The following is a 13,915-nucleotide window of genomic DNA, read 5'->3' as shown; positions in this document are numbered from 1 at the left end:
TCAAATATCCGGGGCTATGTAATGAATCTTGACCCTGCTGTTATAACCCCAAACACTTTACACCCACTCTCTCTCCTCACTTTGCATCCACCGCCCAAACTTTTTTTTATTCTAAAGCTTAATTGGTGCACTCCTTGTTCCCCACTTTCTTTATTTTATATATATATATATATATATATATTTCTTTTTATTATTTAAAAAAAAAAAAAAAAAAAAAACAAACAAACAAACAAACATCATCATCTCTCCTCCGTTTGATTTCAAACTCCTTTATTTTTATAAACTCCTTTATTTTTATTTATTTTCTCCAAACTACTTTCCTTATTTCTCCCATCTTTCATTTTTGATTTCAAATATATTTTTATTATTTCTTTCTTTATTTTTCTTTCACATTAATTTTAATCTTTTTCAAATTCCATTCATACCATCTAGCTTTGCACACCAAACCTTATTTTATTCATCTTCGAGATCCACCCCAATCACAATTTTACACACACACACAAAAAAAAAAAAAAAAAAAAACAACCACATCCGCAGGCAGGCTTTTTTTTTCTCTACTCTGCCGCCGGTCTCTTCTTCTTGCCTCCGTCCTGGACGGCCCTTGCCGGTGCTGCCTCCGTGTTTCCCACACCGCCGAGCACGTTCACTCCCCCCTGCTCCTCCACTGCAGCATATGGCGGCCCTCCAAATCGGAACATCACGGTGGCCTTCCGCTTCAGCTCCTTGTTTTCTGCCTTTAGCACGCTTATCTCTGCTCCCGCATCCTTATACATGCGTTGGAGCAGAGCCAGCTGGGAGTTTAACTGCTGCACCTCATTTGTCCTACTCTGCAGCCGGTGCGACAAGTTTGTAACCGCCGTCATGGTTTCCACACATGACTTCAATGTATACTGATTGGCTTCCACATCCGACTGCACTGCCATTCTTTGCTCCACAGACCGCATCGGAAAGTTCAACGGAGCAAACTCCGGGGCGCTTAGTTGAGGTTCACTGGCCACCGCACCAGTTATCTCTCTTGTTGACTCGTTGAGGTCGGGAAAGAGAGTGAGCAGACCACGGGACGAAGAGGCCATATTCTGGGTAGCTGACCGGGAAGACGAGGCCATGTTATGGGTTGCTGAGTGTTTCAGAGAAGGGTTGGTTACAGAATGGCAACAGAGTGTTCCAGAATCTCTTTCTCAGAAATGGAAGAGTTTTTTCAAAGGATTTTCGGCGGTTTCAGACTGGTTTGCACAGCCTCCGCCTCAACCTTGGTTAAATAGCCGAGGCAGACACGCGCATCATGCGCCTCTCGGCGCTCGCCGACAACATGGGCGCTCCTTTTGATAGGCACGCCTTTTGATGGCACGCCTTTTTATGAATTGGGCACGCCTTTTGATGGCACGCCTTTTGATAGATTGGGCACACCTTTTGAGGGTCCGACAAGACTCTGTAAACTGTCCCGACATTGATTCCGGTTAGTTTCTACAAGGGTCCGACAAGACTCTGTAAACTGTCCCGACATTGATTCCGGTTAGCTCCTTCATGGGTCCGACAAGACTTTGTAAACTGTCCCGACATTGATTCCGGTTAGTTTCTACAAGGGTCCGACAAGACTCTGTAAACTGTCCCGACATTGATTCCGGTTAGTTTCTACAAGGGTCCAGCAAGACTCCGTAAACTGTCACAACAACTGTCACAACATTGTCTGCTACAACGGTCCGACATGACCCCATAAACTGTCTTCTACATCGGTCTGACACCGCCATCCAGTGTCCTCTACATGACACCACCATACAGTGTCCTCTACAACGTTATGACACCCCCATACAGTGTCCTCTACAACGTTATGACACCACCATACAGTGTCTTCTACAATGTTATGACACCACCATCCAGTGTCTTCACCAATGGTCTGACACGACCATACAGTGTCTCCTATCCTCTTTTATTTTATGTATTAATGTATTTTCTTGTTTTGTTACTCTCTCCAAACTCAAGTTGGTTAGTTCCTATCCCCCTTGAGTTTGCGGGGGGCTGTTAAAACCTATCACCTACTTCACCCACTAAACCTAACTCACTATACCACTACCACCTCACCTACTCCACTAAACCTAACCCACTACACCACTACCACCTCACCTACTCCACTAAACCTAACCCACTACACCACTACCACCTCCACTTTACCTACTCCATCTACCACCTACTACCACTATCACCTACTTCACCCACTAAACCTAACCCACTATACCACTACCACCTCACCTACTCCACTAAACCTAACCCACTACACCACTACCACCTCACCTACTCCACTAAACCTAACCCACTACACCACTACCACCTCCGCTTTACCTACTCCATCTACCACCTACTACCACCTACTCTTCTATATATAGGAATCATTGTAACATTCAATATATGAATCAATAATACAATCATTTCTCTTTATACATTAAATTTCTACAAAAATCTTTGGGCCACTGACTTTGAGGGAACCTTAATTTTATGGAGAAATGTTAGACAAGGAAGTGATGACCAAGTCTCTCATTCTGAATAAAATTTTGGTTCCTCTATAAGATATTTGGCTAGAGGATGACTGTTTGATTGATTCCTTGGAATAAAATCCGAACTCCTCAAAACATTTGAAAAAAAAGAGGCAAGGAAAACTTTGAGAATTTAAATAAAAAAAAGGCACTTTATTTTTTAAAAAGGGTTTTGAAGAAAAAAAAAAAATTGAAGTTGAGATTTGATTACACACTCTTGAAAATAAATTGGGTCACATTTCGGGAAACAATAAATTATGGAAAGACAATTGTTTAGATTGATCACTCTGGTAGGAATCATTAAAATTCCTCAAAATTGCCTTGGTTGGGCAACTATCACCCAATGGGTGATGATGATGACTTCGAGATCTGATGGCAAGTGTTAAACCAAATTGACTGCGTCCATTCACCTATCCTCAGGTTTGCTGCATAATATCCCGGACACTATTCGTGGGTTATGTTATGTGAACGAGGCAAGCTTCAAATTATGCTGCTAGTACTGTTTGATCATTCCCCTTCGGAAGGCGTGGTATATTGACAGTAATAACTGATGTAGCTTTTTGTGACCAAACTTGCCTTTTGCATGCAGAGAGCATTAGCACCCTCCAAACTAGGGCAGGATACCCTCCTTTCTAGGATTTTATTATTGCCTCTTTGAATGATTTTGTGAATCGTAGATCTCATTTCTAAATTAGGACAAGGCAACCCTATCCCCCGATAGGCACGAATGCAAATTATGTGCTTGTGTTATATTTTGAAACTGATTTGATTTGATTTCAGAGATCAACAATGAGAAAGACGGTGATTTATTTCCGAAAATCTGGGGAGTCTGATACGGCAGTGATTTGATTATGCTACAATCTGAGTTATTTGGGTGGCAATGATCCAATTACAGAGATTTGGGTGTTGAATTTAGGCAGTGATTCGTATTTGATAATTATTTGAGTAATCAGTAGGAGATTAGGGCGGTTGTTTCCCAATTTTAAAGAATTTGAGTTTGAATTTGGGTTCTTACCTTAGTGATCAAAAGAGAAGAATTTTTGCCTTTTTAAAATTTAAATCCCCAATAAAACATGTGATTAAAGAGTTACTTCCAGAAAAAAGAAAGTTTCCACTTTAGGTCGAGCCTTGGAGGTTATGGAAGGTGTTTGATTGAATAAGAATCTTTAAGTCATCGACTTTAGGGGGAATTTCAACTTTTATGAAAAATGGTAGATAAGGAAGTGGTGACCAAATCTTCCATTTTGAATAAAACTCCAAATCCCCCAAAAGATAACTGACTGAGGAGACAATTGTTTGATTAGATACTTGGAATAAAATCCGAAGCTCCTTGGAAGGAAAGAATTTTGAAAGAAAAACCAAGTAGAATTTTAGAAATTATGAAAAGTTTTTGATTAGACAGAAATCTTTAGGTTTTTTGACTTTAGAGGGAATTTGATTTTATGGAAAAGTGTTTGATGAGGAGGTAATGATGGAATCTTTCACTTTGAAATGAAATTTTGAATTTCCTCAGAAGACATTTGACTATAAGGTAACTGTTTGATTAATTTCTTCGAATAGGATCTTAAATTCCTTGGAAACTTTTTGAAAATAAAATTTGATTAGAGTTCGGAAATTATGGAAAGTTCTTTTCGTCAAGTAAAAATCCTTGGGCTACTGACTTTTGGGGAACCTTAATTTTGTGGAGAAAGGTTAGACAAGGAAGCGATTACCAAGTCTCTCATTCTGAATAAAATTTTGGTTCCCCTATAAGATATTTGGCTAGAGGATGATTGTTTGATTGATTCCTTGGAATAAAATCTGAACTCCTCAAAACATTTGAAAAAAAAAGAGGAGGAAAGGAATACTTTGAGAATTTAAATAAAAAAAGGCACTTTATTTTGAAAAAGGGCTTTGAAAAAAAAAATTGAAGTTGAGATTTGATCTCGCACTTTTGAAAATAAATTGGGACAACATTTCGGAAACAATAATGGAAAGATAATTGTTTAGATTGTTCACTCTGGTAGGAATCATTAAAATTCCTCAAAATTGCCTTGGTTGGGCAACTATCACCCAATGGGTGATGATGATGACTTCGAGATCTGATGGCTAGTGTTAAACCAAATTGACTGCGTCCATTCACCTATCCTCAGATTTGCTGCATAATATCCCGGACACTATTGTTGGGTTATGTTATGTGAACGAGACAAACCTCAAATTATGCTGCTCGTACTGTTTGATCATTCCCTTGCGGAAGGCGTGGTATATTGATGGTAATAACTGATGTAGCTTTTTGTGACCAAACTTACCTTTTGCATGTAGAGAGCATTAGCACCTTCCAAACTAGGGCAGGATACCCTCCTTTCTAGGATTTTATTATTTGTCTCTTTGAATGATTTAGTGAATCGTAGATCTCATTTCTAAATTAGGATAGGGCAACCCTACCCCCCAATAGGCACGAATGCAAATTATGTGCTTGTGTGATATTTTGAAACTAATTTGATTTGATTCCTGAGATCAACAATGAGAAAGACGGTGATTTATTTCTAAAAATTTGGGGAGTCTGTCATGGCAATGATTGGATTCTGTTGCAATCCGAGTTATTTGGGGGGCAATGATCCAATTACAGAGATTTGGGTGTTAAATTTCGGCAGTGATTCGTATTTGATAATGATTTGAGTAATCAGTAGGAGATTAGGCCGGTTGTTTCCCAATTTTAAAGAATTTGAGTTTGAATTTGGGTTCTTACCTTGGTGATCAAAAGAGAAGAATTTTTGCCTTTTTAAAATTTAAATCCCCAATAAAACATGTGATTAAAGAATAACTTCTAGAAAAAAGAAACTTTCCACTTTAAGTTGAGCCTTGGGGGTTATGGAAGGTGTTTGATTGAATAAGAATCTTTAAGTCATAGACTTTAGGGGGAATCTCAACTTTTATGAAAAATGGTAGATAAGGAAGTGGTGACCAAATCTTCCATTTTGAATAAAACTCCAAATCCCCCAAAAGATAATTGACTAAGGACACAATTGTTTGATTAGATACTTGGAATAAAATCCGAAGCTCCTTGGGAGGAAAGAATTTTGAAGGAAAACCCGAGTAGAATTTTAGAAATTATGGAAAGTTTTTGATCAGACAGAAATCTTTAGGTTTTTTAACTTTAGAGGGAATTTGATTTTATGGAAAAGTGTTTGATGAGGAGGTAATGACCGAGTCTTTCACTTTGAAATGAAATTTTGAATTTCCTTAGAAGACATTTGACTATAAGGTAACTGTTTGATTAATTTCTTCGAATAGGATCTTAAATTCCTTGGAAATTTTTTGAAAATAAAATTTGATTACAGTTCGGAAATTATGGAAAGTTCTTTTCATTGAGAAAAAATCCTTGGGCCACTGACTTTGAGGGAACCTTAATTTTATGGAGAAATGTTAGACAAGGAAGTGATGACCAAGTCTCTCATTTTGAATAAAATTTTGGTTCCTCTGTAAGATATTTTGCTAGAGGGTGATTTTTTGATTAATTCCTTGGAATAAAATCCGAACTCCTCAAAACATTTAAAAAAAAAGAGGAAAGGAAAACTTTGAAAATTTAAATAAAAAAGGCACTTTATTTTTAAAAAGGATTTTGGAAAAAAAAAAAATTGAAGTGGAGATTTGATCACGCACTTTTGAAAATAAATTGGAGGACATTTCGGGAAACAATAAATAGTGGAAAGACAATTGTTTAGAATGATCACTCTGCTAGGAATCATTAAAATTCCTCAAAATTGCCTTGGTTGGGCAACTATCACCCATTCGGTGATGATGATGACTTCGAGATCCGATGGCAAGTGTTATACAAAATTGACTATGTCCATTCACCTATCCTTAGGTCTGCTGCATAATATCCCGGACTCTATTCGTGGGTTCTGTTATGTCAACGAGGCAAGCATCAGATTATGCTGCTAGTACTTTTTGATCATTCCCTTGTGGAAGGAGTGGTATGTTTACAATAATAACTGATGTCTCTTTTTGTGACCAAATTCCCTTTTGCATTTATATTGCATTAGCACCTTCCAAACTAGGGCAGGATACCCTCCATTCTAGGATTGTTTTGTTTGCCTCTTTGAATGATTTAGTTAATCGTAGATCTCATTTCTAAATTAGGACAAGGCAACCCTACCCTCCGACGATAGGCATGAATGCAAATTATTTGCTTATGTGATATTTTGAAACTGATTTGATTTGATTCTAGACATCAACAATGAGAAAGACGGTGATTTCATTCCCAAAATCTAGGGAGTCTGATATGGCAGTGGTTTGATTTAGGGATGGCAATTTGAAACCGGCCCGACAGGGACCCGACCCCAATTAGAGCGGATTTTTCCCGAAAAATATCCGCTACGGGCCGGGGATGGTACTCAAAAATAAATCCCCGGGGAAGGTGATATGTTTTTCATCCCCGGCCTCGACCCTGACCCCGACCCCGTTCCCGTTAGCCCCTCAAATTAAACTTACTGTATATACCCCTTAATATATAACCCTCTATGTAATTATTCTATTCTGTCTCTCACTCTTGCACCTCTCCTCTCCGCCTCCTCAGCGCAGCTGTCACTGTCCGCGATGCCGGAGTCGTTGTCCACCTCGCACCGCCACTTCACCTCCGTCGACTTCGCCGTTCACTCCACCTCCATCGCTACCCTCTCTTCCTGTCCGTTGAGTCACCATCGTCGCAGTCACGCAGAGATCTCAGATCTGTGTTGATCTCCTCCGTCGTTGTCGCCAATCAGCCGATCTCCTCCGTCGTCCTCTCTCTCTATGTATACATGTATGCGTGTCTCTGTGTGTATGTATAATGTATGTGTGTGCTGTGCGTGAATGTACACATGTGAGTATGTATGTATGTGTATGATTTTTTGAGTACATTGCTGATGATGTTGAAAGTTGTTGATGGTGTTGAATGTTGAAACAGATTTGGATCGGGGAACTTTCGGGGTCGAGGAAACCCGATCCCCGTTGGGGGCAGGGACAGGGACCGTGATAGGTTCCCCGTCGGGGATAGGGGCCGAGGACGAGAAAGTTCTGGCCATCGGGGATCGGGGACGGGGAGTGGGATCCCTGGCCCCGCCCCGCCCCGTTGCCATTCCTAGTTTGATTCTATGGCAATCCAAGTTATTTGGGGCAATGTTCCAATTACAAAGATTTAGGGGTTCAATTTAGGCAGTGATTCATATTTTGATCATGATTTCAGTAATCAGTAGTAAATTAGGGGGGGGGTTCCCAATTTTTAAGAATTTCAGTTCTTACCTCAGTGATAAAAAAAAAAAAAAAAAACAAATTTTTGCCTTATTAAAATTTAAATCCCCAATAAAACCTGTGATTAAAGAATAACTTCTAAGAAAAAGAAACTTTCCAACTTAAGTAGAGTCTTGGATGTTATGGAAGGTATTTGATTGAATAAGAATCTTTAAGTCATTGATTTTAGGGGGGATTTTAACTTTTATGAAAAATGGTAGATAAGGAAGTGGTGACCAAATCTTCCATTTTGAATAAAACTCCAAATCCCCCAAAAGATAATTGACTAAGGAGACAATTGTTTGATTAGATAATTGGAATAAAATCCGAAGCTCCTTGGGAGGAAAGAATTTTGAAAGAAAACCCGAGTAGAATTTTATAAATTATGAAAAGTTTTTGATAAGACAGAAATCTTTTGGTTTTTTATTTTAGAGGCAATTTGATTTTATGAAAAAGTGTTTGATAAGGAGGTAATGACCGAGTCATTCACTTTGAAATGAAATTTTGAATTTCCTTAGAAGACATTTGACTATAAGGTAACTGTTTGATTGATTTCTTCGAATAAGATCTTAAATTCCTTGGAAATTTTTTGAAAATAAAATCCGAGTAAAGTTTGGAAATTATGGGAAGTTCTTTTCGTCGAGTAAAAATCCTTGGGCCACTGCCTTTGAGGGAACCTTAATTTTATAGAGAAATGTTAGACAAGGAAGTGATGACCAAGTCTCTCATTTTGAATAAAATTTTGGTTCCTCTATAAGATATTTGGCTAGAGGATGATTGTTTGATTGATTCCTTGGAATAAATTCCGAACTCGTCAAAACATTTGAAAAAAGAGGAAAGGAAAACTTTGAAAATCTAAATAAAAAAAAAGGCACTTTATTTTGAAAAAAAAATAAATTGAAGTTGAGATTTGATCGTGCATTTTTTGAAATAAATTGGGGCACATTTCGGGAAACAATAAATAATGGAAAGGCAATTGTTTAGATTGATCACTTTGATAGGAATCATTAAAATTCCTCAAAATTGCCTTGGTTGGGCAACTATCACCGAATGGGTGGTGATGATGACTTCGAGATCCGATGGTAAGTGTTGAACAAAATTGACTGGGGCCATTCACCTATTCTCAGGTTTGCTGCATAATATTCCGGACACTATTCGTGGGTTATGTTATTTCAACACGGCAAGCATCACATTATGCTTCTAGTACTGTTTGATCATTCCCTTGTGGAAGGAGTGGTATATTGATAGTAGTAATTGATGTACCTTTTTGTGACCAAACTTACCTTTTGCATGTAGAGAGCATTAGCACCCTCCAAACTAGGGAAGGATACCCTCCTTTCTAGGATTGTATTATTGCCTCTTTGAATGATTTAGTGAATCGTAGATCTCATTTCTAAATTAGCACAGGGCAACCCTACCCTCCGACGATAGGCATAAATGCAAATTATGTGCTTATATGATATTTTGAAACGGATTTGATTTGATTCCAGAGAACAACAATGAGAAAGACGGTGATTTCATTCCCAAAATCCGGAGAGTCTGATATGGCAGTGATTTGATTCTGTGGCAATCCGGGTGGCAGAGGAGAAGGTGACAGGATGGGGTTGGGTTGGGGCGGCACTAATGGAGGTGGTGGAAATGAGTTAGAGTTGGGGTTTGAAGATTGATGATGAAGGCAATATAAGAATACAGTGGTGTGAATTGAATTAAAATAAAAAAGTCAAAATTGTGTGGTGTGCATGTTAAACATCTAATTTAAAGCCAGAAATGCCCTTGGACCTTTGATTTTGATAAAAAAAAAAAAAATTTGGTTCTGTCAATTAGTATTGTTACGATGTCAAATCTGGGTGCTTAATCATTTTCCTTGAAGTGAAAGAATGCCCTTAGACCTTTGATTTTGATCCCTTGCTCTTCTCAAATGAAAGTTACATCCATTAAATTATTTTTGAGAAGCTATTGTCCCTACTGTCAAATTTCTTGACCACACAGATCAATCAAAGATTGCAAAAACTGTGGGGCCACTATTTTGTGATAGAGATTCTCGTCAGTTCACAACTTTATTCAAATCAATTTGTAATTATTAAAATTTTGAACTTTCTGAGGCTGCAAAAAAAAAAAAAAAAAAAGAAACAATTTATTACTGATATACATTACTGTAACAAAGCAAAACAAAGTTTACAACAGTTGATGCTGATCATTGAGTTGAATTTATTAGTTTATAGATAAAATTAGCCTGATACACTAAATCCAGAAAACATTTTCTTTGTCTGCACTATGTTCTGCTTCAGTTGGCTTGAAGTATTCTTCCATGGTTTTCTTCCTCAATAACTGTAAATTAGAATAGAAAATCTCATGAGCTGAATTCATGTGGCCTTGAGAAAAACGTAAGCTCATTTGTTTAAGATCATCGATTTTCTTGTGAGATCTTGTGTTCAAATTTGTTGTTGTCAAGACCAGTAGTTAAATGAGTGTCTCCCTTCCTAGCCAACCACCAATGCAGTATTCATTAAAAAGAAAATTCATGAAACCAAGCATTTGGATCATAATATTATTTGTTATTAGACATAGCCTCAAAACGTGTGTAGATTTGAAGCGTTGAGTTACTTAAGATGCTGAAAGTGGCAATGCATTATCTTTGTGACTGATTTTATGTTCTTGTGATTATCTATGATGTCTCTGTCTTCTGTGTTTTCCCACCTTCAAGCTGTATTTTTTTCTATTTGGTGGGTCTGCAGGTATGTGAGCAGCCTTGGTAATAAGAGAGTTGAACTCTTTGATATGGGAGCAGGTGCTAGTGATCCTACAGCAGATGACAATGTTCAAATGGCATCAGGTGAGATCAGGACCCTCTTCATGTCTGCATCTGAACAATTTGTTGAGCATGGTGTATTATTTTGAAAACAAAAGTTGTCCATGTGTTCTATGCTTCTCGTGTTTGTTGTTATTGAATGCCCCCAATATGATTCGTGGCTTATTTGTTTTTGTTGTTAATTCGTTTTCTGCAAATTAGTAATTCTTAGGCCCTAAGTTCTATGATTAGCAGCTTGGATTTTTTCTGCTATTAAGAACTTCTTGGTGGTACAATCCTATTATATTTCTGCTGGAATTGAAATCTGCCTTCGCCTTTTTCTGTAGCTAGTAGCCAATGAATGTAATGATGTTAATGGGTGTGAATTATGATTGTTGCATATGGAATGAGTACAGGAACTTGGAGTAGATAATAGATCTAGAGGGGATGTGTTCAGAAGTGGAAAATGAAGTTTTTAATGTGGTTTAGCTTAGTACATAAGTGAATTGTCTGGTTATATTTCATTTACTTTGTCTTATTGTCTTGCTAATGTTGTGGTCATGATGTGGCAGATTGGGTCTTGGTATTAAGAATTAATGAAAGATTAAAGGTTTTTGTGGCATTTCATTTATGATCCTAGACTTTGCTTTTAAAAACCCCATGGATTCCTCACCAGATAGAAGAGATTGCAAATATTTTTATATCATGTATGATGTATCAATCATCCAATGTTATTAGCTATAATTCCCTGTATAAGCATGTCAGTTAAACAATGTTGAGCTCAACTATGAACCATGCAAGGTAACCATTCTTCATCTTGTTTTCACAACAATGTAAACCGTCTATCTTGGAGTAATTATTTTCAAATTTTTGTAGCAAGTTGATTTAATTTAATCTTTGTTAACTCTTGAATATTGATAGTGGTTTTTGGGCGGCTTTGTGTACTAAGATTTATGTGTTGATGCTGCGGATACTACAATTGGCACATTAATTGCAATCTATTAAATTAATCTATCATTGGATAATTTTTAATTGGTAATAATCTATTTGAGAGTTTGGCCTATTCTATGCAGGTCCTGCAAGCTTGCGTCAATTTGAAGCTTGGGAGCTCTCTGCTAGATTTTGAATGTCATTTCAACGAAGCCATTGAAAAGAAAATGCGATGTGTTGAGTTGTTTTGTTATGTAGGTATAAGTCCAATTACAATTTGTTGTTTGAATAGTTGAATGCTACAAACAATGCTTATGGCACTAGCTTTATAAATTGGAAATGATACTTTTGAAATCTCTGTCAGTTTATGATATATAATCAAGATATTACATACTAATGAATCAGAGCGTGATATTTGTTTGTTATTGAAATATCTTTTGATTAAACCTCTTTTAATGTGATGAGCATTTTTTTTTTCTTCGTGTAGTTGAATTTTAATTTGGAGATGAACAGATGGTCTGGTGATATATTTGATATTTTCTGTTTGGTTGTTGAGAAATCAAAAAAGGACTATAAGTTGATGTTCATACTAGTATTTTTAGAGTAATTGTTACCAAAAAAAAAAAAAATCAAACTTTTAGAGACCAATTTTAGTTGTTTCAAAAAAATTGTAACCTTTACACGCCACTTTCATTTGTTCCAAAAACTAAGACACCGTTTGGTAAGAGTTTCGAATTATAGTTCTACCCATTGATTTGAGTGTTTTGTTTGTTTTGAGTTTTTAAATCATAATTTTACACCAATTTTTCAAAACACAATTCAAAACATAATCATTACTTTTCAAAACTTATAACCAAACACATAATTCAAAACTCTTTTCAAAATTCAATTCAAATCAATATTTTAATTTTTTGAATATTTTAAAAATATTTTAATTTTGTTAATATTTTAAATATTTTAATATTTAAATATGTTATGATTTTTTTAATTTTTAAATTTTTTGAATATTTTTAAATATTTTAATTTCAAAATATTACGATTTTAATTTTTTTAAATTTAGAATATTTTATAAAAATATTTTTAAATATTTTAATTTTGTTGTTAAGTATTTGGTTACGATTTGAGTGTAAAGTTGTAAAAATAATATGAAGTTTCAAGTTATGTGTTTGGTTATGAGTTTTAAAAATAATTTCTTAATTGAGTTTTATTTTATGTGTTTGGTTACGATTTGAGTGTAGAGTTGTTTTTAAATTTAAAATATTAACATTTTAAATTATTAAATTTTTTTGAATATTTAAATTATTTAAATTTTTACGATTTAAATTTTTTGAATATTTATCTTAATTTTTTACTTATTAAATTTTTTAGATAATTTAAATATTTATGATTTAAATTTTTTGAATATTTATTTTGAAAAAAAAAAATTATTTCCTTTGTAGTATTTTCAATTAAAAAATTAATTAATGTTATTTTCTGTTAATAATAATTTTTTTTAATTGAATTTTAAAAAGAGTTTGGATATGAGTGTTGATTAGAATTTTCAATAGTGTGAAAGTAGTGTGTTTTGTTATGAGTTATAACAATTTGAATTAAGTTTTGAAAACTCTTTCTAAAACTCATAACCAAACAAATTTTTTTATTTCACATGTCAAATCAAACTTTCAAAACTCAATTCCACACTCAATTCAACACTCTATTCAAAAACCATTACCAAACAAATTTTTTACACTCAAATTATAATTCCACAACTCACAAACTCAAAATACAACTCATCCTCTCAAATCATATTTATAAAACTCAACCAAACGCAACCTAAGACTTTAGAGACCACTTTCATTTGTCCCAAAAACTAAACTTTTAGAGACCAATTTATGTTGTCTTAAAAATTAATTTGTCTCCATAATTACTACGCTTGGTGGACTATAATTAGACTTTTAGAGACAAATTTTGGTTGTCTCAAAATCAAAACTTCTTGCAACCACATTTTTTTGTTTCTAAAGGTCTATTTATAGTGACAAATGCAAAATTTTGTCTCTAAAAGTCATTTTTTGACCTTTCCAAACGGGCCATTTCGGACAAACTTCGCGACGGAAGTTTTTCCCAACAAATATTATACTTTTAGGGAAGGAATAAATTTGTCCCTAAAATGCTGATTTCTTGTAGGTTATTTTTTTGTAGTAGCTCTTTTGCACCAAATTGTTTGTGAAAATCAGATGGTCTCCCTCTAGACTAGAGAAGCACTTTGTTGCAGTTTGTGCCTAACCAGAAAGGGAAAAATAAGTAGCGAATACTCGATTTCCAAATTGAATACACTCTTTCTATCTCTATCTCTATCTTTACTGCCCCCCCCCCCCCTCTCCTCTCTCTCTTTCTCTCTCTCACCCAAAAAAAAAAAAAAAAAACATTAAAAAAAGAATGG

The 13,915-nt window shown here is 35.6% G+C and overlaps 2 long non-coding RNA genes across 2 annotated transcripts in view; one reads left to right on the top strand and one right to left on the bottom strand.

Moving 5' to 3' along the window:
• The window catches only part of LOC145822384 (uncharacterized), a 32,288-nt gene extending 20,361 nt beyond the window's left edge, over positions 1-11,927 (top strand). Inside the window, exons 2-3 of the long non-coding RNA XR_014363546.1 lie at positions 10,514-10,611; positions 11,640-11,927. This is a non-coding gene — a long non-coding RNA (uncharacterized LOC145822384). The remainder of the gene's footprint in view (positions 1-10,513; positions 10,612-11,639) is intronic.
• Positions 1,115-2,195, bottom strand: LOC145822385 (uncharacterized). The gene is made up of 2 exons (XR_014363547.1): positions 2,094-2,195; positions 1,115-2,051 (listed from the first exon to the last, which is right to left on the bottom strand). It is a non-coding gene; the product is annotated as an uncharacterized LOC145822385 (long non-coding RNA).
• Positions 11,928-13,915: the final 1,988 nt, after the last annotated feature.

Source organism: Camellia sinensis, chromosome 3 (assembly GCF_055761805.1).
Source record: "Camellia sinensis isolate YWXY chromosome 3, ASM5576180v1, whole genome shotgun sequence".
NCBI lineage: Eukaryota > Viridiplantae > Streptophyta > Magnoliopsida > Ericales > Theaceae > Camellia > Camellia sinensis.
The sequence above is the reverse complement of the archived record's forward strand: the minus strand, read 5'-3'. Positions and strand labels throughout refer to the sequence as shown.